The sequence below is a fragment of the Pleurodeles waltl genome, chromosome 8 (genome assembly GCF_031143425.1).
Source record: "Pleurodeles waltl isolate 20211129_DDA chromosome 8, aPleWal1.hap1.20221129, whole genome shotgun sequence".
Lineage (NCBI taxonomy): Eukaryota > Metazoa > Chordata > Amphibia > Caudata > Salamandridae > Pleurodeles > Pleurodeles waltl.
In genome coordinates, this window is record NC_090447.1 from 773899100 (window position 1) to 773927017 (window position 27918).

At 45.7% G+C, this 27918-nt stretch overlaps 1 pseudogene; it reads left to right on the forward strand.

Moving 5' to 3' along the window:
- Positions 1-2342: 2342 nt before the first annotated feature.
- LOC138249555 (pyruvate dehydrogenase E1 component subunit alpha, somatic form, mitochondrial-like) overlaps positions 2343-27918 on the forward strand; it is a 176299-nt pseudogene continuing 150723 nt past the window's right edge.

Sequence of the window (27918 nt, forward strand, 5' to 3'; positions counted from 1 at the left end):
TTTATTAAACATTGCACTGCGTGAATTAATGAAATATACTTTTGATTATAAATATTGGTAATTCTTTTGACGAATACACTAGGAGTGCTTTTTAATTGTTAACCCTTCATAAAGCCTGTAGCCCACATTTGACATTTTGGGTGTTCTAATCCTTTGACAAAGTCAGTGGGACTGCCTTACTTAAGACACTCTTTCTATTGTAACATCAGACAGCTGTGCACGCCCACAGTAGTAGTTAGATGCCATGCACAGCTGAAGGGTGTGTATGGCTTGGATTTGGCTGCTAATGAGACGTAGGATGCAGGGCCAGGCCAGGCACTGCAGCCAATCTCACGCCGAGCACAGTCAACGGCCATGTGCAGCATATGGTTTGCTAACTGCAGGAGATTTGACACAGGGCCAGGCCTACGGCTGTGTGAGGGGTAGTACTGGTGTTACTCAAGGTGTTCAAATATTACTTTACATTAAAAACCAAAGAAATTCACAGAAACCGTAAATTATACTTAGTAATGATAATAACATCTTACTTTGCTTTCAACAAATCCTTACAAATTCATTGAAAAAAACAAAGGTTAAAGGTGCAGCAATGAGTTGGCTGCCCACGGGCAGTTGGATGCAGGGCCTTGCCTCCGGTCTGCACTACATAAAAGTTAACATTGGATCCTCTATATTGTAACATCACATAGTCAGTTGTGCACGTCCTTGGGGGTTTGGGCACCAGGCCTTGCTCCATTCACCAGTTATAGTTATAGTTATCTCAAATTACTATGACTCGTGCCCTAAAGTAACTATACATGGCTCCCTTGCCATGCACTGCTAATAAATTCCCATGTTACATCACTCATGACATTTTCTATGACATCAAAGATAACATCACCTCAACATCTCAAATTACATCATTAACGGCAACACTGTGCATGGTGGGGGTATGAGTTGCAGTTACGTTAGGGCACACGTTATACCAAATAAGTAGATTTCCAATGTACATGTTTGCTCTTCCTTTAAAAACCTCTGCTGTCTTGGGAATAAGATGCTCCATTAGTCATATAGGCACACATAAAGAAGTCAAGGTAACTAGCAGAGTGCTGCATGTATCCTTCTGATTCCTCAGATTTTTATGTTACTCGAGTAATAAATATAATACTTGTGTTGGTTTTTCATTTTTTAAAGAAACAAAAGTCTTCAGAGTATAGGAGGCATAATTTCTTTCATTCATACAAGTACAAGTATGTTCTAATTGCTTTTTACTACATTAGCAGATACATTTTCTCATGTGAGTCAGTGTTATCCAATTGTCTTAGTACTTCTTGATGGTATAACTCACTCTGTAGTAGGACCCCATTCTGCTCTTTGTCCAAGAGTTTGATAACTATTTAATTTTTTCTGCCGGTAAGGTACAGATGGCTCTTGCGCCCTTGCTATGCACTACTAATTACTTCACATATTACATTACTCATGACATGTTCTATGACATCACTGATAACATCACTGCACCATCTGAAATGCCAGCATTGATAACACCACTGTGCTGGGGGGCTGAATTTCAGTGGTTTTATTTGTTTAAAATAGCATGTTTAAACTGACATTTTCACCTAATTATAAAAACCCTTTTACCTTTTTTTTCGGTGAATTTATATATGCAAATATTCAGTGATACAGCACAGAATAACACAGAGGGGGAGAGACATGGGCAAATGAACAGAACACCAGCTCAGATTATAAAAGAATTGGAATAGGCTAGAAGGATGAAATCCAAATACTGATGAAAGCTGACCTTGCCCTCTAAATATCTGGAATTCAAGAGGATATCTAGTGGCTTACGCTTTATGTTGCTTTATAAGATTAATGAACACATTTAGAAAGGATGCTAAATGCAAAATGGAACAGTATACCACGAGGGTGGAAGCCTTAACAAAGGAGTTGGAGAAAAATAAAGAAAGTGCGGAGATCAAGGGAATACTGGTATAAATGAAGAAACTCTTCTGGAAAATGATGAGGAGATAATGAAAAGAAATGCCAGGAAATTGACCAGGAATAAATTAGATTACCAATATAGAAGAATATACCCTTTTGCCAAAACGTTTGACAACTTGAGGATGAAGAAGAAAATGGATAAGCCTGCAGTTGACGTGGGTAGTGGAACTGAGTGCAGCTCAGAAGCTAAATCTAGTGTGGACGAGGGACCCTCCGAAAGAGGGGATTTTTACAGGGAACTACGTCTCCTAGAGATGACGACGTAATAAGGGGGAAGAGGCAGACCACAAAAGCGCCTTGACAAAGGAGGTGTAGAAAAAGGAGGGGCAAGAGGAAGGGGGAAGAGCAGAGGAAAGAAAGGAGTCTTAATGGGGCAGGATATGAACTTATATGAGAAATCATTGGTGATTAACATCTCGTCCATTGAGTTAACCCCAAATCAAGTAAGAATATTAAATTTAGGATTGACATTTTGCCCTCTATCTGGTGTGGACTTCTCCAACATCAGTATAGAGATAGACAAGTACATTAGGAAATTGAAACTGCATAAACATTTTGAGATGAGACCGAAATAAGTGATTGAAAAATCAAGCCCCATTGGTAAAATATTAAGGATTAAAACTGATGATACTCCTGATGGAAATTTATGAGCTAACTGATGAAACATTACAGGCATCTGATGAAACACCACAGGTGTCGGATACAGCTACATTGGAGATCTCAGCTTTTAGAGGAAAGGGATTCAGCACTACTCTGCCAGTACCAAGTAGCTTGAGACCTAAAAGCAAATTTTATCCCCAGCTCCCAGCAGGTAATAAGGTGGACCTGTTCCACGAGTTTGTGGTGGATGATCTTAACAATCTTTGAAAGAAATGGCATATGAGGAGGGATAAAGGAAATTTTACTTCCAAAGACTGGAGTTATAGCACATTGCTAAAAATAAATAGTTAACTGATTATTAAGCCGTCTTTTAAATGGGGAAAATCACTCTGATGGATAAAACAACCTATTTAACTGAAGCAGAGTGACAATTGGCTAATCCACCTCTTTATAAGTGTTTGTCCCATGATCTCATGCAACAAATTGAAATTGAGTATCACTTGTTACTAAAAACATGGTAGGAGAAAGATCTTCTGGATTGGGAAGAATATCATTACCTCTGCACAGAGCATGCTAAGTTGGCTATGATATACTTCTTCCCAAAAGTGTAAAAGCTATAAGGATAATTCACGGGAGACCAATAGTTAGTTTCATATGATCCCGCCTCAAGAGCACCTCAAAGTATTGTTTTTGCAACCATATATTCAAAGCTTACCATCATACTTGAAGGACTCCACTGACTTTCTCAAGAAAATAGATGGCATACCATGGAAACCTGTGTATATTATTGTTACATTAGATGTGGTGTCAATGTACACATCAATTACCCATGAGGATGGGCTGCCTGCAAGCCATTACTTTCTAAGAGACAGGCTCATCAAGTTGTTAGAACATAAACAAATGATTATGGAGATGCTGCAATACTGCCTCACATACAATGCTTTTATCTTCAGCAAGAAGATTTATTTGCAACAACAATGCACAGCCATAGGTACCTCCATTCCCCCCATCAATGCAAATGTATTCATGAAAATGACTATGGGGGTCATTACAACATTGGCGGTATAAGGCACTTACCGCCGTGCAGAAGACTGCCAATACACCGCCGCGACCGCGGTAGACCGCCACAGCTATTATGACACACATCAAGGAATCCGCCGAAATTCAGGCACCCACACAACACCGCCACACCAAAGGTCAGCTATAAACTGGCGGTAACAAATCCTCCACCTCCACACCAACAGAAACACGCCCATGCAATTACGACACACGAATCCACGCGGCGGTCTTTCAACCGCGGTATTCCATTGGCGGTACACACCGCCGCGCTCAAAATACACACACATCTCCAAAACACCGCCACATTGGACAATTCGAAATACACACACCTGATACACATACACACACCACTCCCACACACCCAATACTATATAAAACACACACCCACATCACCCACAAACCCCTACAACCAGAAATTCTGAGAGAAGGCTACAGAGACAGCACAGCTATTGACAACCCCAACACACAGAGGCACACAACACCATCACCCACATAACATCCATGCACAAAACACCACATACCACTACACTCATCCACACTCATCAACACATACACCACCCCACACATAACACCCCATGTCATGCCAAAGACACCCCGCTTCTCCGAGGAGGAGCTCAGGGTCATGGTGGAGGAAATCCTACGGGTAGAGCCACAGCTATTTGGCTCACAGGTACAGCACACATCAATAGCCAGGAAGATGGAGCTATGGTGCAGAATAGTGGACAGGGTCAACGCAGTGGGACAGCACCCAAGAAATAGGGAGGACATCAGGAAGAGGTGGAACGACCTACGGGGGAAGGTGCGTTCAACGGTCTCCAGGCACAACATCACAGTGCAGCGGACTGGCGGCGGACCCCCACCTCCTCCCCCACAACTAACAACATGGGAGGAGCAAGTCCTGACCATCTTGCATCCTGATGGCCTTGGAGGAGTCGGTGGAGGATGGGACACTGGTAAGTCAAATCTTAAAAATCACATCCCCCACCCTACATGCATGCTATCACACACCCCCACCCTCACACCCTCCCCTATCACCCCAAATCCTCACCAATCTACCCATGACACCAAGCACCCATCCCAACACCAAGCCCTGCATGACACAACTAAGCATGGGCACCCCTCACTAAAGCATGCCCACTGCACATACCCAGAACACCCCCCCAACCATCACCACAAAAGCCCCCACACAGGAATGCCTGCACTGGGGATCACGCACACCCAACCATTGCACACCATTACACACACAGATGCAATAATCATGTGCCTATACCCCTGCAGGAACCCGAAGGAACATCACCACACCAGAGGGTCCAGACAACACCACTCCACCCCCAGAAGAGGCCCACAGTGACGACAGCAGCTCTGCCCCACTGGATCCTGATGACCAGCCCGGACCATCGTGGGCCTCAGGACAGTCGGTTCCCCTTGCCCAGCCACAGCCCAACACCGAGCTGCCACCCTCTGGTAACACCAGCACAGCCCCCACCCAGCGGGCCCAAACCTCCCTACCCAGGACAGGTCAATCAGCGGTGTGTCCACCACTACAGGGCACCCAGGCTAACCCACCACCCCAACAACAACAGGGACCTGGGGGCAGTGGTAGTGGACACACGGACCAGGGGACGGAGGCACAGGAACACCGGGGAACTGGGAGGGCTGCTGCGCGACAGAGGGAGGACAGGCCAAGGGAACGAACTCTCCACGAGGCCCTAACCTCCATCATGGGAGCATACCACCACTCCCAGGAGACGATGGCCACGGTCCTGGACAAGTTGCAGGAGACCCTGCGTCTGCAGGACGAACTTTATTTGGGGTTCAGGGAGGAGCTCAGGACCATCAGCTCCGCCCTGGGCACCATCGTAGGGGTGCTGACGGACATTCAAAAGACCTTGAGGGACACCGTGGCACTCCAAGGGGCCCCTGACACTAGCCAGGACGACGAACTGCCCACCACCTCCGCCGGCACTAGTGGACAGGACGCCCCGCCCCAGGACCAACACACCAGCACCCTATCCCCTGCAGACGGACAACCACCACGCAAGCGGTCTCTGAGATCCAGGAACAGGACAGAGCAAGATGGCAAGACCCCCGCCAAGAAATAAGACCACCCTGATTGTCCCCCCACTGTCCCACTTTGTCACCCTGTCCAGATAGGAACTGCCCCAGCTCCACTTCCAATGCCCAGATGGGCAGTGCACCTGTGAGACGAATAGACTGGACTCTGCCATGGACATTCCTCCACCATCACCCATCACCATTTTACAACCTTCCTTGATTTTTTTAGCACTTAAATAAACACCCTTGAAAGCCAAAAAAACTTGAGTCAGTCTATGATTTGGAACTTTGTATTATCAATTACAGTGTCATAATGGGTTACCCATTGTAAGGCTAACATACCAATGTCACACATCACAAGCCCTTGATGGATGCAAGCAGTTGACACGTAGGTTACCACACTTGTGAAACTGAAATGGAAGGGTACAACTCAATTAACAAATAGTGAGTGAAATGTAGGTACAGGATAGAGGTAGACATGTGAAAGTTAATGTAATGTTAAACCTGAAAATGTTCTCACCTGTGTGTCACTGGAAATATTGCTGTATGACTGACTCCCTGTTGTCGTTTCCTTCATCCTCAGCTTCATCCTCATCACTGTCCACTGGATCCACAGGCTCCACAGCTGCCACAACACCGTCATCTGGATCATCCTCCTGCAGAAAAGGCACCTGGCGTCGCAATGCCAAATTATGGAGCATGGAGCAGGCGATGATGATGTCGCACACCTTCTTCAGTGAATAGTATAGGGATCCACCTGTCATATGGAGGCACCTGAACCTGGCCTTAAGAAGTCCGAAGGTGCGTTCGATTACCCTCCTAGTCCGCCCATGGGCATCATTGTACCATTCCTCTGCCCTGGTCCTGGGATTCCTCACTGGGGTCAATAGCCAAGAAAGGTTGGGGTAACCAGAGTCCCCCATTAGCCATACCCGGTGCCTCTGGAGTTGACCCATCATATCAGGGATGCTGCTATTCCGCAGGATGTAGGCGTCATGCACAGAGCCAGGGAACATTGCATTTCCCTGCGAGATGTACTGGTCTGCCAAACAGACCATCTGGACATTCATCGAATGATAACTCTTCCGGTTTCTGTACACCTGTTCACTCCTGCGGGGGGACCAGAGCTACATGGGTCCCATCAATGGCACCTATGACGTTGGGGATATGTCCAAGGGCATAGAAGTCACCTTTCACTGTAGGCAAATCCTCAACCTCAGGGAAAATGATGTATCTCCTTACGTGTTTCAGCAGGGCAGACAATACTCTGGACAGCACGTTGGAAAACATAGGCTGGGACATCCCTGATGCCATGGCCACTGTTGTCTGAAATGACCCACTTTCAAGGAAATGGAGCACTGACAGCACCTGCACGTCAGGGGGGATTCCAATCGGATGGCGGATTGGTGACATCAGGTCTGGCTCCAACTGGGTACATAGTTCCTGGATTGTGCCACGGTCAAACCGGTAGGTGACGATGATATGTCTTTCTTCCATTGTCAACAGGTCCACCAGCGGTCGGTACACCGGAGGATTCCGCCATCTTCTAATATGTCCCAGCTGACGGTGCCTAAGAAGGACAACAGCGAAGAACCTGTCAATATTCCTCCAGGTATGTACCCACAGTTACACACAAGACTACACCAAACAAAAAAGCCTTCCTGTATGTGTGTTGAGTATAGGCCTAGCTATGCGTGACACAGTAGTAAATGAAGGCATGTGGGCCCCTGAAATGGCGGCTGCCTGACCTCACAACTGGGACAATGGGATTGTGGGGTAACTGCGCTGGCGTTGCACACCGTCACGGTAGGCGGTCGTAGACCGCGGCGCAATGCTGCATTGGTTAACATTGGACCCTATGGGTCCCAGGAGCCAATGAACAGGTGCGCCGGCGATGATGATGCGCACCGCCGCGGACGTCACCGCCATTTTCTATCTGTTCACTCACTAGGGCCCGTATTTATACTTTTTTTGCGCCACATTTGCGTCGTTTTTTGACGCAAAAACGGCGCAAACTTGCAAAATGCCATTGTATTTTGTAGGTTTGCGCCGTTTTGCGTCAAAAAGCGGCGCAAATGCGGCGCTAAAAAAAGTATAAATACGGGCCTAGATACCTGACCTTCGACAGGAGAGGACCTACACTGCTAGTGCTGCTGTGACCTCGGTCTGGAAGCGACGATGGCTGCTGCGTCTGGGGAAAGGGCCCCTGCCTTCACTGCACAGGAGTTGGAGAAACTTGTGGATGGGGTCCTCCCCCAGTACACGCTACTCTACGGTCCTCCAGACCAACAGGTTAGTACACAGGGAGCAAGTTGTGTGGGCTAGGCCTGGGTGGAGAGGGCTGGGTGGAAGAGGGAAGGGGGCAGAGTACATAGAACACTTATGCATGGGAATGAATGGGCCACATGGCCAGAGTAGGGAGGGGGCCACTCACATTGACGGTGCAGTTGGTAATGACTGTTCCTCTTTCCTTGCGCATATCATGTAGGTCAGCGCCCACCAGAAGAGGGACATTTGGCGTGCCATCGCCAAGGAGGTCCGGACCCTGGGGGCCCACCAGAGACGGGGCACCCACTGCCGTAAGAGATGGGAGGACATCCGCCGCTGCAGCAAGAAGACGGCAGAGGTTCAGCTGGGGAAGGCCTCCCAACGTGGGAGGAGTGCCCGTCGCACCATGACCCCCCTGATGTTCCGGATCCTATCGGTGGCCTACCCGGAGTTGGATGGGCGCTTGAGGACATCACAGCAGACACAAGGGGGTGAGTACAACCTCATTCAGCGGAGTTAGCGTGCAGTGGAGGGGTCTGGGTGGGGGAGGTGGGCTGGGGGTGTCCCTAGGCCAGGGCGAGTTAGGTAGGCAAGGCTCCTCTGTTATGTAGGCCATGTGGCACTCAACCCCACCTCAGCAGCGTGCCAAGTTGAGGTATAGTTGCCCCTGTGGCATCCATGTGCGCAGATTCCCGACATTGCCATGTAGGCCATGTCCCAGAAATTGCATGTGCAGAGGTCAGGAGAACGGCGTAATGCAGGGGGCTGCTGCGTCTGTCTTGTCCGCCAACGGTAGCGGCATGCCATGCACTAAAACTCTCTTTGTTCTGTCTCCCCCCCTTTTCCTGCTCTCCCTGTCCTTTTGTACATCAGCATCATCAGGCGGAGGTACAGTGGCACCGGAGCACGAGGGAGCTGCATCCCACATGGCCATGCACGGCCACACCACAGACTCTGAATGCACCAGTGGGACGGAGGGCGAGGGGAGCTTCACGTCGGCCACCGGATCACCAACCAGCGACACGGACTCGTCCGCCGATGGGAGCTCCCCTGTGGTGGCGGCACCACCTGTGCGCCCCACTTCTACAGGTACAGCCGCCACCCCCCCTACCAGCACCGCCCTCCCAGCAGCCCCTCAGCCTTCGCCCCGTGCCCGCTCACCCAGGAGGGTGGGCATCACCTTCGCCCCAGGCACCTCAGGCCCTGCCCCTGTCACCCCTGCTGCCCTCAGTGAGGAGGCCATTGACCTCCTCAGGTCACTCACTGTTGGGCAGTCTACCATTGTGAATGCCATCCAGGGTGTAGAGAGGGAGTTGCAACACGGTAATGCATTCCTGGAGGGCATTCATTCTGGTCAGGCTGTCCTTCAGCGAACCCTGCAATCTCTGGCCTCAGCACTGATGGCAGCCATTGTCCCTGTGTCTAGCCTCCCCCTCCAACGTCCTCCACCCAGACCCAATCTCCTGTACCCCAGCCCTTCCCAAGCACACCTACAGACCAGCATGCAGACAAGTCAACACACACAAGTAGCTCAAGCAAACATAGGCACCACACACACCACAGGCACTCACGCAAGCCTCACCCACTTACAGACACAGCAACATCCACTGTCTCCACTGTGTCCCCCTCCTCCTCTTCTCCCTCCTCCCTCCCAGTCTCGTCTACACACACACCTGTATGCATCACATCTACAGGCACTAGGACTCGCACCAGGACACCCAGCACCACAAGCCACTCACCTGCACTCACCACCTCCACTGCCATTTACACGTCCCTTGTGTCCTCTCCCAATGTGTCTGTGACGCCCCCTCCCAAAGTACCCAAACGCTGCCAATCACTCACCCAACATCCATCCACCTCACGACAGCCTCCAGTACCTGCACCTGCACCCAAAACAGCTAAAGTGACACCTCCTACAACCACCTCCTCTTCCTCCACTCCCAGACCCCCTCCAGCTACCCATCCCAGTGTTCGTCAGAAACTGTCCCTCTGTCAAATTGACCTTTTTGCCCCCCCCCTTCAATTCATCAGTCCTGTCGTAGCGCCTCAGCCAAAAAGCCTCCAGTACCAGTGGTGCGTGTTCCAGGTTTTTGGAGTGCACCGTCCACCAGGGCAGGCAGTAGGACCCGGAGCCAAGGCAGTGGCAGCCCACCCCCTGTAAAGGCTCAGAAAATGGAGAGTGGACGACGGGACCGTCTTAAGACTCCTGGTGGGACAACAAGTGACATGGGATTGAAGGCGATTGGTGAGTCAGCTGTAACTCCAACAATGGTGGGGAAGGTCCAGAGGAAGTCTGCCCAGCCTGTTGTGAGTGTCACGGCGGAGAAGTGCGCCATCATATCCGGCGGTCCAGACACAACCGCCAGCACCGTCGTCACTGGTCAGGAGACCACCGCCAGAGTCACAGGCCAGGAGAGCCCAAGTATCGTCACTGGTCCAGAGACCACCGCCAGAGTCACAGGCCAGGAGAGCCCAAGTATCGTCACTGGTCAGGAGACCACCGCCAGAGTCACAGGCCAGGAGGGCCCAAGTATCGTCACTGGTCAGGAGACCACCGCCAGAGTCACAGGCCAGGAGAGCCCAAGTATCGTCACTGGTCAGGAGACCACCGCCAGAGTCACAGGCCAGGAGGGCCCAAGTATCGTCACTGGTCAGGAGACCACCGCCAGAGTCACAGGCCAGGAGAGCCCAAGTATCGTCACTGGTCCAGAGACCACCGCCAGAGTCACAGGCCTGGAGAGCCCAAGTATCGTCACTGGTCAGGAGACCACCGCCAGAGTCACAGGCCAGGAGGGCCCAAGTATCGTCACTGGTCAGGAGACCACCGCCAGAGTCACAGGCCAGGAGAGCCCAAGTATCGTCACTGGTCAGGAGACCACCGCCAGAGTCACAGGCCAGGAGGGCCCAAGTATCGTCACTGGTCAGGAGACCACCGCCAGGGTCACAGGCCAGGAGGGCCCAAGTATCGTCACTGGTCAGGAGACCACCGCCAGAGTCACAGGCCAGGAGGGCCCAAGTATCGTCACTGGTCCAGAGACCACCGCCAGAGTCACAGCCCATGAGGGGCCAGGATGCCACAGCCCCGCTGGTCAATGATGGAACGTCATGCCACACCCCAATGTCCGTATCAGAACCGCCATGGCAAAGCACCGCTGAACAGGGCAGAGACCGCCATGGCAAAGCACCGCTGAACAGTCCTGAAACGCCATGGCAAAGCACCGCTGAACAGGGCAAAGACCGCCATGGCAAAGAACAGCTCAACAGGGCAAAGACCGCCATGGCAAAGCACCGCTGAACAGGGCAGAGACCGCCATGGCAAAGCACCGCTGAACAGGGCAAAGACCGCCATGGCAAAGCACCGCTGAACAGGGCAAAGACCGCCATGGCAAAGCACCGCTGAACAGGGCATGCACCGTCTAGGAATGAATGGACCGCCACATCAGGCATCCTTATCCCATGTGCAGCTGGGACAGTGACAGGACAGGTACTTTCACGTGGAGACTCATCCAGTCTGGGCACCAGTCCCCCTCCAGAACCAGTGGAGACCTGCATCTACTTGAGAGACTGTGGCTTTACACTCCCCAGGATGGCACAGTGGGCAAACCACCCACTGTAGTGACTTGAGAGACTGTGGCTTTGCACTCCCCAGGATGTCACAGTGGGCAAACCACCCACTGTAGTGACTTGAGAGACTGTGGCTTTGCACTCCCCAGGATACATCAATGGGCATGGAGCCCCGTCGTGGATCTGGCTTCGCATTCATCTGGCTGAGGTGCCCCCCCTTCCCTTCCCCCTGAGGTGCCTGTAGTGTTTCTATCTGATGCCCCGGCAGTGTTCTCTCCGATTTTGGTCAGGTATCTATTGTGGGCCTCGCCCATTCTTTTTTGGACTGTTGGTGCACGGACATTGTTGTGTACATATCTGCACTACTTTTCGGATTGTATATGTAAATAAGAGGGATTTTGAGATAGGTATATCTGTATATTTTTGTATGACATGTATATTGGCACATTACAAGGTTTGCCCGAATTTCGTATTGTGTTTTCATTCTTCCGGGGGGATTGTGGGTTGTTCTTGTGATTTTTGTGACTGCATTGGTGTGCATGTTGTGATATGCGAGGGTGGGGCTGGGGGTGTTTGGTGGGTGTCCCCCTAACTTTTGCCTTCCCCCCTCCCCCGTGTCGTAGGTGCAGTACTCACCGGTATCTTCTGCGCCTACGTAGCTGTTGATCGTAAAGGAGCAGAAAAACAAGGGCAGGTAGGATTTGTAATTCGGGCTCCATGGTGTCCTCCTTCCTCATGGGATGTGTTGAGGTGAGTGTTTTCCCATAGCAAAAGCTGTTTCCGCCGTGTTTTTATCCGCGGTGCATCCGCCCCGGAAAAGGTGGCGGATTGGCGGGTTGTAATAGTGTGGGCGGTACATTGTGTCCCGCCTGTCTGTTGGTGGTAACCGCTGCGCTGCTTGTCTGTACCGCCGTGGTGGTCGGAGTGTTAAAGTGGCTGTCTTTGTTGGCGGTTTCCGCTAGGGTCATGATTCCCTTTTTTTGTCCGCCGTCCTGTTTGCGGTATTTCCGCAGCTTTAAGACCGTCCGCCAGGGTTGTAATGACCACCTATTATATGTTTTTTAAAAAACATAGAAATTCACTGCAAAAAGCAAAGGTTACAGGGATGTTATAGTTGGGAACTAGAGTAAAAAAAACATAGAAATTCACTTAAAAACCAAAGGTTACAGGGACGTTATACTTAGGCTCACATTTTTAATGCACGAAACCATAGAAATTCACCAGTTATAGTTACCTCAAGTAACCATATCTGGTGCCCTAAGGTAACTATAGCTTGCACCCTCGCCACACACTACTAATGCCCCACAAAATACGGCACTCATGACATCTTTGATGATATCATTGATGTTAATGTAATATTTGCAGTCAAATTTTTGACAAAAAAAACTGTGCATGGCAAGGGTGCCATTAATCTTCCATAGGAACTTTAGACACAGCTACAGCCCAAACCACTAAACAGATTTACACCAAAATCTGCAGAAGGTTAGACCTTTTTGTCATTTGGTCTAAATCTGCAATTAATGCTCACAAACGTTTTATACATCATGCCGCAGAGGATCCACAGACCGGGCAGACATGAGGCTGAGATCTATTTGCCTGCCTCCACATCATCCATGATATGGCTGTAGCCATTTTAGGGGTCGGGACACTGTACTAGAACCTAGTGGTGTGAAACCCACTTTTCCCTGCTCTCTACAAAATATGAATTTCATCATCATAATGACAGCCACCAAACCACTCTGCAACCTTTGCTATTGTCCAGGCTACAAGAATAACGCAGCATGGAGAACCAAATTATGCAAGAAAAGTTTCTAAATTATGTGGCAAAAAGTTAAATTATACAGCACATTCATTGGCGGTATTATTTCTATACATTTCATCTAAGCTTTTTTGTAAAATCTGCAAATTATGAAATTTATGTGGAAAATGCAGTAAACCCATATTAATTACAGTAAACATTGCAGGTGCAGAATCAGATAGGCCCAAGACATCGGTATTGTCCATAGTTCAAATTGTATTGATGAAAAATACTCAAAACCTAAACAATCTAATCCCAATAAGTGTCTATTTTTAGCTGTACTTTGGAAAAAATGGCTTTTGCAAGCTAATTGCTACAAAAATATCTAATATAAAAATACATATCGGATAACAAATATAATGTGGTTCTCTCTTGCCATCTTGCAGTTCTAGAGACCTTTGCAAACCACTAGCCTTCAGCTTTTGGATTATTGTATCATTAGTATATCAGAACCCATCAATGGCAAAAATAAGTCTTTCACAGTAACCTGTTAAAAATATAACACGTGATGGGTGGTAGTGTTGCCTTTGTGGGTGAACTAAACTATAAAGTCTAGCCGTGTTCTGTTTTTTTGTCTATTTCAGGCAGAAAAGGAGGTTGTGGAAAAGGAAGAGGAGGCTCCATGCACATCTATGGAAATAATTTCTATGGCGGCAATGGTGTTGTGGGAGCTCAGGTAAGGTGCATGTAATGGAGTGAATTATTTTAGCACTTTTCATGAAAAACTGAAAGACAGTAATAAAAATAAACATCATGAACAATGCTATATTGTCTGGTATATTATATGTGTCAGTTAGTTAGCATGATATTATTCAGTGCATTCTTAACCTTAAAGATAGGACTATTTTCTGTAACTGTATTCTTGTTCTCCTTTTCTTGTAGCTATTAATTGCAGTGAGTGTACAAAACTGTTAGATCAGGATTCTGAGTTGGCTGTGGGAATAGATGCTATTTACTCCTCCCTATAAGATGATTCCCCGGGGTTTGGAAATGATCAGATTTGACAAAGAGCATCTGTTGTGAATTTTTGGGGAATAGCATGCTGATTTTGGTGCTTTCCGACCAAAATCTACATGTCGCGGTGAATACCGTATAGCGGGTTGACCTACCGAAATGTAATGAAGTGTGAGCTATTAAATGCTCCTGGCAATTACAAGGTGCTGTAAATACCACTCAGATCGGAATTCCGACACTTATGTACATAGAGGTTTGCACAGGGCTTGGAAAACTTCAACTAACTCTGAATCATGACTTTAGTTCAGGCTATTCTACAAATGCATAAATGTATGGACAATGGACAGATGCTCTAAGACGGCTTGTAAAATCTGTTATTCCTTGCCTTTTCACTACTTTTTACCACCCTCTTAAATGATTCCACCATTGCACTAAGCAGTATTGTCATTCAACAGAAGGTGCTACATGTTTTTGTGTGTGGACACTGGACTATATAAAATAAGTTTTACCAATTAGATGGCTCACCCAAAGGGTACTGCCACCAATGGTAAATGATAGCTATTTCCACTCTTTAGAGCCTGTGGGGGGAGCTGGTCATTTTGGTGGCTCTTTTAGTTGCAGTGGCACATTTCTAGTGCTACTGAAGGTGAGTGAGTCTACTACCCTTTCTCTTGAAAAATCTGTACGGCCCCAAAAAATTAGAATCCTTGTGTTTCCATTGTGTGCAGTGAATTGCCTTTTATCTATTGGGAATGTTAGACTTCTGAGCTAAATGTGTCTAATGACTACACACATGGTCCTATACCAGGCTGTCTTTGTCCTATTGTGGATATGACAACCTGCATGCCTTTTCATTCTATGGATTCCTTTCCTAATTTATAGGTCATAGCTTCTTAACCTGGGGTCCTCAGATTCTTGGGAGTACACAATACCTAATCAGAGTGTCCTCAGATGTTTAGAAAATTGAATAATATTAGCAGATTAATGAAGTGTATATACATATAAAATTTAAAAGGCTCTGTAAAAAGTGATTAAAATGAGAAATTGAAGGCTAAATAAGGAGGTTAAATGAAGCTAGAATGCTTAGCTTGATATGTAGGAGCAGTGCAAGGACAGCAAACAGAATCTAGTATGGATGATTGGTGGGTGGCCTCAACTGAAGCAGTGGTGTAAGCCAAAAAACAAGAGCGCCTGCATTAGGAGCCAAAAATAGAAATTGAAATGTCAGCGTCTAGCATATTGCTTCCTCTTTTAGAAAGAAAACGACATTTTGAAAAGATCCAACCTTCGGATTATACTTACAATTTCGATTTTTATGTATTTTTATTTTGTGAACTAAAATATTTAAATTTGTATGGATTTGTCTGATATATACTTGTTTATGTACTTAGGCCCTGGTATTCAATGGTGATTCAGCGGGTCCACAGAAGTCTAGTATTTTGTAATTGTCGAGACTTCAAGGAAAATCTTTGTGCACTAGCACATAGATACGCTTTACCAGGATAAGGAGCTGTTTACTACTTTAGTCTTCGAGGGCTGTGAAGAAGCCCTACACTCTTGAAGAGTCCTTCTGCTTCACCCTGACTCAGAAGAAGAAAGAACACTCAACCGGCCAGAGACAGGACAAATTCATGCCCTTGACTATGTCGACCAAAAGCAAGGCTACCCTTCCTGAATCCTGCATACAAGAAGTCTCAATGGATTACATCTCCCAATAGCCACAAGCATGTTGTTGCCCAGCTGGCCAGAAATGCCCAGGTAGTGTCTGGAAACATCCAAATGTAGGTGAATAGAGAGGTTTTAATTCTTCACCCCAGGTCTTGAAACATGTCTCATTAGCTGCAGTTGGACACCTTAATCCCAGAAACTACTTAAACGATCTCTCAACCCCTAACCATTTCTACATATCTTGAAGTCAAATTTAAAGTTGTTGTTCGACATTGACCATAAAATCAAGTTCCCAGGTTGTGCTAGTAGGTGAGCATGTGGAATAAGTAAGTGCTATCGGTCTTGTGAGTACCTCTCACCCTGTCCCCAAACAAGAACATCAGGCCAGACTTAACCCTAATCTACTCTTGTCTCAGTGCCCATTTCACCAGAACTATTTACTACTTGAATTCATAGTAAACCTTATAAATGTGGAAACTAGGGGGCATACGTACAAGAGGGGCATATGTACAAGCCCTGCGCGCCGTCGGTGCGTCGCATACTGCAGGTCCATATCTACAAGGCCATGCAAAGCCACTTGTAGAAATAGTGTAAGGCGACAGAGTACAAGTCACTGCTTTGTCTTTCACTGCGGCAGAGAGGTGTTCCATGGGCGTTGCAGTGGGTGTTCCCACACATCATCCATGGATTTTGATGTACTACCAGATTTACAAGAATCTTTAAACCTGGGATTTCGTCAAAATCTTATGCTTTCCCAGGGGAGGTGCAACAAAGATAAATATCTTTATTTCTCCTCATTTATTCCTCGTCCTATGTGTGCTCCATTCTGCAGCACACGAAGAAAGAGAAAAAATCTCCCTCAATTGTTTTAGTGTAGGAATGTGTCCCTTCTTGCATGGAAACAATCCTGTCTGCAACACAGACATCCTTGCACCATGGTGCAAGGGGACCTAGGTCGGAGCTAGGCAGCCCATTGTGTGCCAGGGAAGGAGGAGAGGACAGGAATGCACTCTATCTTGTAGATACAGTGCATGTCTGCCCTTTCCCTGTGGCGCAGGGTAGTGCAGCTAGGTTACTTGCTGCGCTGCTCTGTGCTTTGGGGCTTGTAAATGAGCCCCTAGGACTCTTGAAAATGTTCCTATCACACCCTGAGCCTCTTTGAGGCTTGGTTCGGACCCCTTCCTTTTTGATAGTGAGTTTAGGGGTGTATATGTTTGGCCCCTTTCTGTGAGGCACACAGCCACACTTGTTCAAGTTCACCAAGTTGTCCAACCTAGTACCCATGGCCACCTATAAACTATGTCAGATGTTATAGCTACATTATCCAACTTTATACATTATACAATGCTTCGCTGTGTTTAGAACCTATTCCCCGCAATTCCTGAGTTGATAATATAGATCAGAGGTTCTTCATCTCTTCTGGGGGTCCACAGCACCTAAATATGGGATCCACAACTGTTTACAAAATAAAATGATATATGAAGATTGATAACAAATATATACATAAAGGAAAAAGTAACATTGAAAATTAAAACAAAAAGTTGTAAATGTGTTTGGAATTTGAAATTGAAGCCTAAAAATTACGTTGAAACCCTTATCTTGATTCGTAGGAGAAGCACAAGAACAACTAACAGAACCTAGTATGGACAAACGGTGAGCTCTACTGAAGCAATGGTGTAAGCAACAAGAAGAGAGCATGAATTAAGAGCAGAAATGACAGAAAAGACAAATTCATATTCTAATGTGTAGCATATCACTTCTTTTCGGCTGTGTATTTCACAGAAAGAGGTCAGACATATAGAACCGCAAACCCACTATCAAACTGGAGGGCGACCTACCAAAGCTCCAAAAGGGTTGAGAGTGCCATAAGCAAGTTCACAGCCACACTGGTTCAAGCTCACCGAGTTGTACCACCTTTCACCCGGGGCTACCTAAAAACCTTGGACAGAACTATAGCATCTAATATTATATAGGCCTGGGTGGAATTCTGCTACCTGGAATTCTGCTGAAACAACCCTGCTGCGCTATGTGGAGTTCTGCAAGCAGTGGAGTTTAGGTAAGTCGTGCTGTTCGCGCCAGGAGTTTCCCTGTGCTGTAAACTCAGTGCGAATGGCATCAGTCAGAGCGCCAGACTGCGCTAACTTCTTTCTGCCACGCGAGTAGATTTTCTGACTAAGAGAAAACAAATAGCAGGCAATCTAAGGGCAGGCAACTGAAGTATCTACATACTATAGCATTAGCCACAGGTCCCTGTTACGCAATTCCAAAATTTAGACCATAAATGCCACTTATTATATTTATATTAATTTGCAGTTTTAAAAGCATTGGAGACTTATTTCAGCCATATAAGTTGCCATCACTGTGTTTTCTGCATACCTTACTTGTCCTGCTATAGCTTTAATAATTGGCATGGCAACATTGTTTATTGATGTTATTCACGGTTATGTTGTTTGAATTTTAACTTGTCTCCACAATCTACAGCAGTGGTGGCTGGTAATTTGAGCAGGTGGGGAGGTGGGTGGGTCAGGCACGCACATTTGTACCCATAGTTACCATTGTACATGCACACTCACTCACATCCATATGTTCCCAAGCATGCTCACATTAACCCACCATTCACAAACACACCCACACATTCATTCACAGCACACATGCATTAATGCACACACATGACCATAGATCAGCCAATGTGAGGGGGCAGTTGATCTTGGGTCACCCAATGAGAGGAGGTGGCAGTCCTTCACTCGTCACAGAGTGGGATGAGGTCTGTGAGAGTTGCTGAGCCCACTCTGCGATGAGCATTACTGATGGACAATGGGTCGTCAGCACTTCAGGGCTTAAAACTGAAGCACCCAAGTCCGAGTCTCTCAGTGACCCGTTCCCTTGTCCTATGGGGGAAGAACCTCCAAGCACTTTGCTGGAATGAGGAGGTCAGTCTCACGGGGCTGTAAAATCCTCAGTCTAGCAAAATTCAGCTCAGGCAGCCTGGAGCCTGCACATTTACTGCATGTAGAGCTTGGCTGCCAAGCTTGATCAAGAACAGTGTCTGTCAGGCTGACCTTTGCTCAGCCTGATACTCTTCATTTTTCCTAAGAGGTGAGGGGGTGGGGACTCTCCACCCTTAAGGATGGGCCACACCTGACCTACAGATAACACCGGTTACTCACATTTGCTACAGTTAGACAGAGAAATACCAAGAAAGAGCAACTTCAATCGGAGCACACAATACAAACAGTGCTCAGTAACCATTCAGTGCCGCAGAGGCCAAAGAAGATGTCTCACAAGCAAAAGCAACCTTGGGGCGCAAAGAATTTCATTATTTTTATTGTGTATGTGAGTGGTGCCTAATGAGATAAGGAATAAGCTGTTCACCTACTATCTTCCAACCTTTTGATTCATTTTTAGGTACCTCTTGGAGCTGGTATTGCATTGGCTTGCAAGTATTTTGGTAACAATGAGATAAGTTTGAGCATGTATGGTGATGGTACAGCCAATCAGGTAAGCTTATTCCTGTTGTTATGTTACAGGATGCAGCCTGATGTTCAGCTATTTGCTTGCTGAAGTCACATTTAGTGCTTAGGAATCGAGAAAATGCAAATGAAGTGCAAAGTCAAATGTAAACTTAGGAGAGGTAGAGCCACCAGTGTACACTTGCAGTTCCAGAGTGCTCAGTTTCAGCTCCACTGCTGAACTCTGGATGGCCACTAGTGAATCAAGTGGGACCGGTCATGACATAGGTCTTGCAGAAGTGGTAGCACCCTTGGGCCCAGATTTTAAAATCTCTAGCGCGACATTAGCATCATTTTTTTGATGCAAATGTGGTGTTAGGATTCAGAAATTACCATGTCATATTGACAAAGTGGTGCAATGCATGCATTGCATCATTTTGCAACCCTTTGTGCCACATTGTGCATGCACCATGCATAATGTATGCAAAGGCGGCGTTCCCCCGTTACGGGAACCACAAAAATGGCACCGTGGAATCTAAGAGATTCCACAGAGTCACTTTTAGCTGCATTTTTTATGCCTGCTCTGAGCAGCCATTAAAAGGAGGCACACCATTTATTAAAATGGACTTCTACTTTGGAGGACTAGCACCAACATTTTGGCTAATAGTCCTGCAAAGTACATCAATAGCGTAAAAAAAATTCCAATGTTATTGTCCCTACTCTGTGCCATGGTACACAGTATATTAAATACTGCACACACATGGTGGTGGCAGGAGGGTGCTCAGGGGGGCTAGAAAATAGGAGCTGCAGTGGACGCAGTGCCATTTTTCTTAAATATGCCCCTTGGTGTTTGACCTCCGGAGTATGGCAGCCAAATCTGGTCCAAGCATTTCTTAAAAAATTATATTGATCCCTCCCTTTTATGTGTCAGTGAGAGATTACATGAAGGTGGTTGGGTGGACCCGAAGCAAGGAATGGTCTAAGCAATGATCAGAGACGCCCCACTATAGATTAGTTTGAAAGAATGAGTGGTGAGGTCTCTGGGAGTTCTTTTTAGCTTGTGTAACCTTTCCTACAGACTGTCCTTACACAGTAATGTACCCAAAGGACTCTAAGCAGCTCATGGAAAGGCAAAAATTCAACTTGATTTCAGGAGGTGTTGGGTGTAGCAAGGGAGGGGACAGAACTTTCAGCAATGCTCTCAACACTCAACTCCTTGGCCCTGGCATTAACCTGTGATTTTTCAATGATGATAGTTATTTTACCTGAATTGCAAAATTCGGAACAGAGGATTTAGACCAAGATGTCCTCCTTGGAGGGTGCTATGGAGGATGTCAATGGACATTTGGGTGTACTGTAAACAATTAAACTGCAGTAGGTCCAGGCCTCACATAATGGAAACCTCACTTCAAAAATTCATATTTCATAGGTGTTAGCATCTTGACACATTTATCGTTGTCAGGATTTCTCTGCTGAAAACCAATTTAAAACTACCAGGAAACATACAGTTACAGTCAAGGGCACTGTCAAGAACCCTACATTCATTCTAAAAACGAAAATTGCAGATGAAGGAATGAATAATGGGGAACATAACAGAAGAGACAAGAGTAAGAGGTTTTTCATTTGTGGTGTTTTACAGGGCCAGATCTTTGAAGCCTACAACATGGCTGCTTTGTGGAAGTTGCCATGTATTTTCGTTTGTGAAAATAACAAATATGCAATGAAAACACCATCGAAGAGGTCGTCAGCCAACCTAGACTTCTATAAAAGAGGGAACTTCATTCCAGGTTTAAGAGGAAGTATGCGTCTACATGATGTATTCACTTCCTATCCTTGGAGTCATTGTGGGACGTTTGTTAAGAGAACATGATTTGCAGGCTGTCTTTGGCACAATATAAAACACTGCCCCCTTCAGAATTACTGATTTATAGGAGTACCTCTTGGATGAATTGAGATCTGTCGATTACTCTGTCACAATAGAAGGCTTTCTAACAATAGTGATGTTGAAATAAGAATGGTTTTACATTGTGGTGAAAACACTTCCCAGAAAATATTAGAGATACTGCTTCTAACAGGAACAGCATCTTAAAAACTAATGGACATCCTATAACTAGAGTGAAAATAAGAAATCCTAAAAAATCAAATGTTTCAACCACATTCAGCCTTCCGAGAAGGTAAAATATGTTTGGAATCCTTTCTAACCAAGCGGCAAAAAATAACTGCCTGTCTTCCTGCTGATTATGATGATACAATGCTAGCTACAAGACCTTTCAAGGGCCGGGCTAGGGTCACTTTCTACTGATTTTACATGTGGCTGCAAGGACATTTACACTTTTCTGTATTTTTCTAAAAACGTATTGATGTAATCCTGGTTCGAGCACAACATACTGTAAAAATATTTATATTAGGGACTTTTTTTTATCTTCTATAAGCAAGTTTTCTATTCATTTTATTATCGTTTTCGTTTTAAAACATTATTATTTAAACATTGTATTCCAGAGTCCAAAATGTGCATGGAAATATGCAACTTACCTGCGACAAAACACACGATGGACAACTAGGGCTGCAAGTAACTTTTGCTCAACTCTTTGTATTATTGTTCATATTCCTTTTTACCCCAGTGGGATGGAAAAGAACAACTTGCTTCTTCTGTCACCTCATCCCAACAGAATATATAAAAAAACTGTGCATTCAGTAGTCATGTCCAGATTGGATTTTGGCAATGCCATACTTGACTGTGAACCCCTTTCTTCTACAAGCCTACTCAAAGCTGTCCTCCAATCTGCATCGGAATTCTTACACTCTGGGTCTGATTCACAAAGGTAAACTTACACTTTAGTGTAAGTTTATTATTTTTTTGCCTTCACAAAGGTATTTTATTTATTCTTTCTTTACGAGTGCGGAGTCTCCAAGTATAAAAAGATAACGCTGTTCTATGTTTTTATGCGTGAAGACTCTGCACTGGTAAAGTTACTACTAGTAAAATACCTTTGTGAATAGCAAACAATCACAATCGTACATAAAAGTGAAAGTTTACCTTTATGAATAAGCCCTCTGCCAACAAGTTCAACCACACCTTAATTCAAAATTCTATGCATTGATCACAGGCAATTTTACCTTGAGGAACTTCTGACCTCCACAAACAGAAGAAGGTCAATAAGACCTAGAAGCAAAGTCTCTTTTCTACTGGAAGTACCCAAGTTTAGAACTGTATCTAATCGCTAGCAATCCTTTTGAAGGGCAGCCACGTCGACTTGGAACTATCCCTTGACGTAAGGATATTAACCTTGCTCATAGTGACATTTTCAACGTTGCCATCTTACGTATTTTTAGGGTCACTGGCAAGACACATTTTAGGGGCCTGTGTTCGGAACAACTTTGAATTATACTATCCATTTTTTGCTAATTCAAGTTCACATGATTGAGATAAAACGTTCAGAAAATAGGTCCCACAAAAACAATGTGTCTTTTCGTGGGCCTTAAAAATCATTAAGATGACACTGTGCAAAGAGACAGAGGGCCTGAATACGAGTTGGGCGGTTGAGCCACAACAACTCCAATACGACAGTGGTGAGATGGCCGGCAAGCCAGTGGCCTCACCATCGCCATATTATGTTTCCACCAGGCAGACCGGCGGAAACTGTCCTATTACAACGCTTCCGACAGTCAGCACGGTGGAAACAGTGCGGCAGCATTGGCCTCGGCTTCTTAGAGAGCTGAGACCAATGCCGTCACACACAGTAGCAGACATAGCACACAGGGTGCTGACAGGGTGGCACCTGCACTGCTCACAACATGGTCGTGGCAGTGCAAGGCCTCCCCTGTGGCCCCCAGCAATGCATTTCTGCCAGCCTTTTTTATGGTGGGGAGCCCGCCATGAAAAAGCTGGTGGAAACAGAAGTTGTGATCAGCACGGTGGTGCTGAATTCTGCACCTCTGTGGCTGACTACAACTTTGACCACTGCCATTCCATTCAGATCCTTGAAGCTTGCAGGGATCCTTAAAGCTGGCAGTCTCCTGGCGGTCCAACGCCCAGCATCATATTCTTGCGGTCAACACGCTAGAAGTGCAGCAGTCCAACCGCCACCACGAGTTTGGATGTCTCAAGACAGCCAAATGAGTAATTAGACCCAGAGTCATTAATAGAGTTGGGCTGAGAGGAGCAGTGGTGTAACGAAACCTGGTAGGTCCCCACTTCAATGTGCATGGAAGGGCCTCCAACCTAGTCAGGAGCTCTCAGACTAAGGCACACCACCTGTGCACAGTGCAGGTTGTGCTGAGGAGGGCCAGCCTGGAGCTCTGGGGCTCCCAGCACCGCAGGGGCTGCAGGGGTTAATCTTACACCACTGAGAAGGAGAGAGATAGAGATATATAAATAGAGGTGAGATAGAGAGAAGAAAGTTCACTTTCAGGGATGGGGTAGTGAGGGCTTGGAAGGTGGAGGTCCTGGTTAATTGTTTACTTTACCCAGGCCTTAAAAAATATCTGTTTCAAGGAGTAACTTATGATCCCTCCAATCACATGCAAAAACATTCTCAATTCTCAAGCATAGTTTGCTAGAAATCTGTTTTAATATACTCATTTAATTTTTTCAACTGTCCCTTTCAGAGGTTTTCTCTACAAGCTGTATCTTAGTGTAGCGAACAAACGTGAAATGCCTCGGTTTGCTTCAAATGGTGCGATTGTTAATTATATAGCTCATAGCTTCTATTTGTGTTAACCTGATTTATGGTTGCTTTACCCCTAAAGGCATGCAGATGAAAGCCTATACATCTGTGTGGAAAAGTTAAAAATACATTTTAAAAGTCCTATGCATGTCAACTCGGCTGTAGGACAAAAATAAATAATTTTAAATAAAAATATATTAATAAAAAGCTTAGACACAACAAAAATTGCTAATTAAAACAGTAATCAGGAACAGCAAAATTATCATGCTCCTGACCTCTTAATTTGGCTCTGCCCATTTAATCTTTGAATACATATGTGTGTTCAGTGTTAGGGCAACAAGAGGGCACTAGCAATACTTACATTTAATCCTTAGACTATATACTCTTTCAAAAAAACTGACTTAAGGATTTCAGGTACCTAATATTTCAGATGCTCAAAGATAAGTGACTGCATGCTATTGATATGCCAGAAATGTAATGCTGTTTGTTGGAAATAGGGTCTCTAATTGGCAGTGGTTTGCACTCTGTCCAATTAGAGACCTTCACTCTAGTCAGGGTAATGGATTTACCCAGCTAAGATAACCCCTGCTCACCCCATTGGTAGCTTAGCATGATCAGTCTGGCTTATCTCAGAGGCAATGTGTAAAGTATTTGTAAACACACAGCAACACAGTGAAAACACCACAAAGGTATTCCACATCAGTGTAGAAAAATAGTCAATATTTATCTGAGTAAAACAAAACCACAACAACAAAATTCCAACATACACAAGTAAAGATACACATTTTCAAAGATTAAATCTTAGTAAAGCTCTTCGAAACACAATAGCTCTAACTAGGGCTATCATGGGGTCTTGACAGAGTCATTCCCAATGGTCCAACGCCACTCATGAGGGAATACCGGCTGGTCACTGAATCGCACGGACCTCAGGTACAGTACCATGGAAAACGATGAGGAAACAAAGATGTTGCACTGAGTCGGAGACCTGAGCCATCGCTGGAGCTGGTGAGGAGTTGGTTCCTTACTGCTACCAGGGAGGTGAGGAGTCGGTTTATTGCTGCTAGGTAGTGGAGGAGAGTCGTTGGTTCCTTACGGTTGCAGAGGACATAATGCAGCGCCGGTGGCGAGGCGTTGGCTCATTTACCACCGGGGGGGATGATCAATCCCGCAGGTCAAGATGCGAGGCGTCAACTTTGCAGTGTCATAATCGCACCATGGGGCCACAGGTGCTGCAGCAGAGTAGGTTGTCACAGACGTCAGTGACACGGCACTCAGGACTCACGCTTTGGTGAGACTTTGGAGGCACTGTGGCGGCATCAGCCCTGTGCTGCAGGTCACAGTTGTTGCACTCAATGGGGACCACGGCCTTGGTGCAGGTGTCAGCATAGAGTTGGAGAGCAGCGCCGGTTTCAAAATTGCTCTGGAGTCGATGTGCTTAGTTTCTTCTTAGTTGCACCACAGCTCACTTCAGATTTCCTGGGAAGTGGATTTAGCACCAGGACTCTCAGCAAGACAACCCAGGTGCGGGTAGGTAAAATCTTTGATGGACCAGAGACTTCCTAAGAGGAGGCAAGCTCACTTACAACCTTGGAAAGCAGGATACAGCAAGCAGCAGGACAGCACAAGAAAGCAACAGGCAGAGTGGCAGTCCCTCCTACAGCATCTAGCTATTCTTCCTAGCAGAATGTCCTCAGTCCAAGAGTGTTCTAACTATGTGAGGTCAGAGGCCCAGTACTTATATCCCTTTCCATCTTTGAAGCAGGCACACTTCAAAGAGAAGTCTTTTTAGTGCACAATACCCTGCCTTTTCTGCCCTGGCCCCAGACACACTGCAGGGTGTTGAAGACTTCTTTGTGTAAGAACAGGCACAGCCCAATTCAGGTGCAAGTGTCAGCTCCTCACATCATTCTAGCTCAGGAAGACCCACCATCCTGTTGATGGGCCATCAGGATATGCAGGGCACACCTCAGCTCCCTCTGTGTGACTGACTAGAGTGAATGTACAAACAGCCCAACTGTCATACTGAACCAGACGTGTATTCCACAGACAGGCAGAGGCACATAATGGTTAAGCAAGAAAATGTCCACTTTATAAATGTGGTATTTTTAAGCTTACGATTCAAAAACCAATTTCACCAAAAGTTGTATTTTTGAATTGTGAGTTCAGAGACCCCAATCTCCAAATCTCTATCTGCTCCCTTTGGGAAATTACACTTAAAAGATATTTCAATGTAACCCCCATGTTATCATATGGAACAGATAGTCCTTGCAATAGTGAAAAACAAATTTAGCAGTATTTCACTATCAGGACATGTAAAACACAACAGCATGCGTCCTACCTTTTAAATACACTGCACCCTGCCCATGGGGCTGCCTTGGGCCTACTTTAGGGGCAACTTACAAGTAGTAAAATGGAAGGTCTGTGCCTGGCAAGTGGGTGCACTCACCAGGTCAAAATTGCAGTTTACAACTGCACACACAGATACTGCAGAGGCAGCCCTGAGACATGTTTGCAGGGCTTCGTATGTAGGTAGTACAATCAGTGCTGCAGGCCACTAGTAGCACTTGATTTATAGGCCCTGGGCACACATGGAGCACTATACTAGGGACTTACTAGTAAATTAAATATGCCAAACATGGATAAACCAATCACCCATATAATTTAGACAGAGAGCACTTGCACTTTAGCACTGCTCAGTAGTGGTAAAGTGCCCAGAGCCTTAAAGCCAACAAAAAAGGTCAGAAAACATAGGAGGAAGAAGGCAAAAGTTTGAGGATAACCCTGCAAAAAGGGTCAGGTCCAACACTGTTCCCGAGCTTGAAAAGTCAGATGTTAGTATGCTGCCATTTTAGAAACTTAAAATGAACATTAGGGACCAGATATAAACAAGTATATTTAAAACTACAGCTAGGTGTAACTCTACACTTTTTTTTAATTTACTATTCACCATTTCCCTGTGTAGATTTATCTTGGTGTAGACATACATGTCTCTACTGCCTCAAATTAGGGGGTGGAGCACCCTACAGCATAATTCATAGCGGTTCAGTTACAACCAGTAACTTTGCACATATACATGTAGATCTCAACACAGCGGAGCTCTACCATTGAAAAAGAGTATGGAAAATTATTAAAGTTTATTATTTCTTAAAATAGTATTTACATAATTTCATGTGCAATATAAATGTAAATTAATTTAAAATATTTATGATTGGTCGATAAATAATGTGTTAAAGCAAATTACCTCTTGAAATAAATATAATTAATTTCTAAATAATAATTAGTTGAACAATAATTACAAAAAGTATCACTTGGGATAGACAGTATTAGTTTCTGTAGCAAGATTAATGGGATGTTAAAGATTTCTTCTTAGTTTTAGATAGCAGCACCCATCCAGGTAAAGACAGTGCTTTACTGAATTCCATTTTAGAGTGATGACATATAGGGGCATATTTTTACTCTGTTTGCCCTGAATTAGCGTCATTTTTTTACGCTAATTCAGTGCAAACTCAACGCCATATTTATATTTTGACGCTAGACCTGTCTAGTGTCAAAATATTGGTGTTGACGTCATTTTTTGGAGGCGTGAAACCTCCTTGTGTCAATAAAATGCAAGGTAGGCGTTCCCGTCCCAAAAATGACTCAAACTCCCTAGCGCCATATTTATCCACTCGGGCAAAAAAGATGCGCGGGTGGGAGGCGGACCCAAAAAATGACGTTAACTCCGATTTGTGTCAAAATGTAAAACCTGGGTCAGGGCAGGTGTTAAAATGAGGTAAACATTACCAACCCACAGGAGAAGATTGAGGTGATGCTGATCCAGCTAGCGAGATAACGCAGAGGACAGCAACAACTACAGTAATCA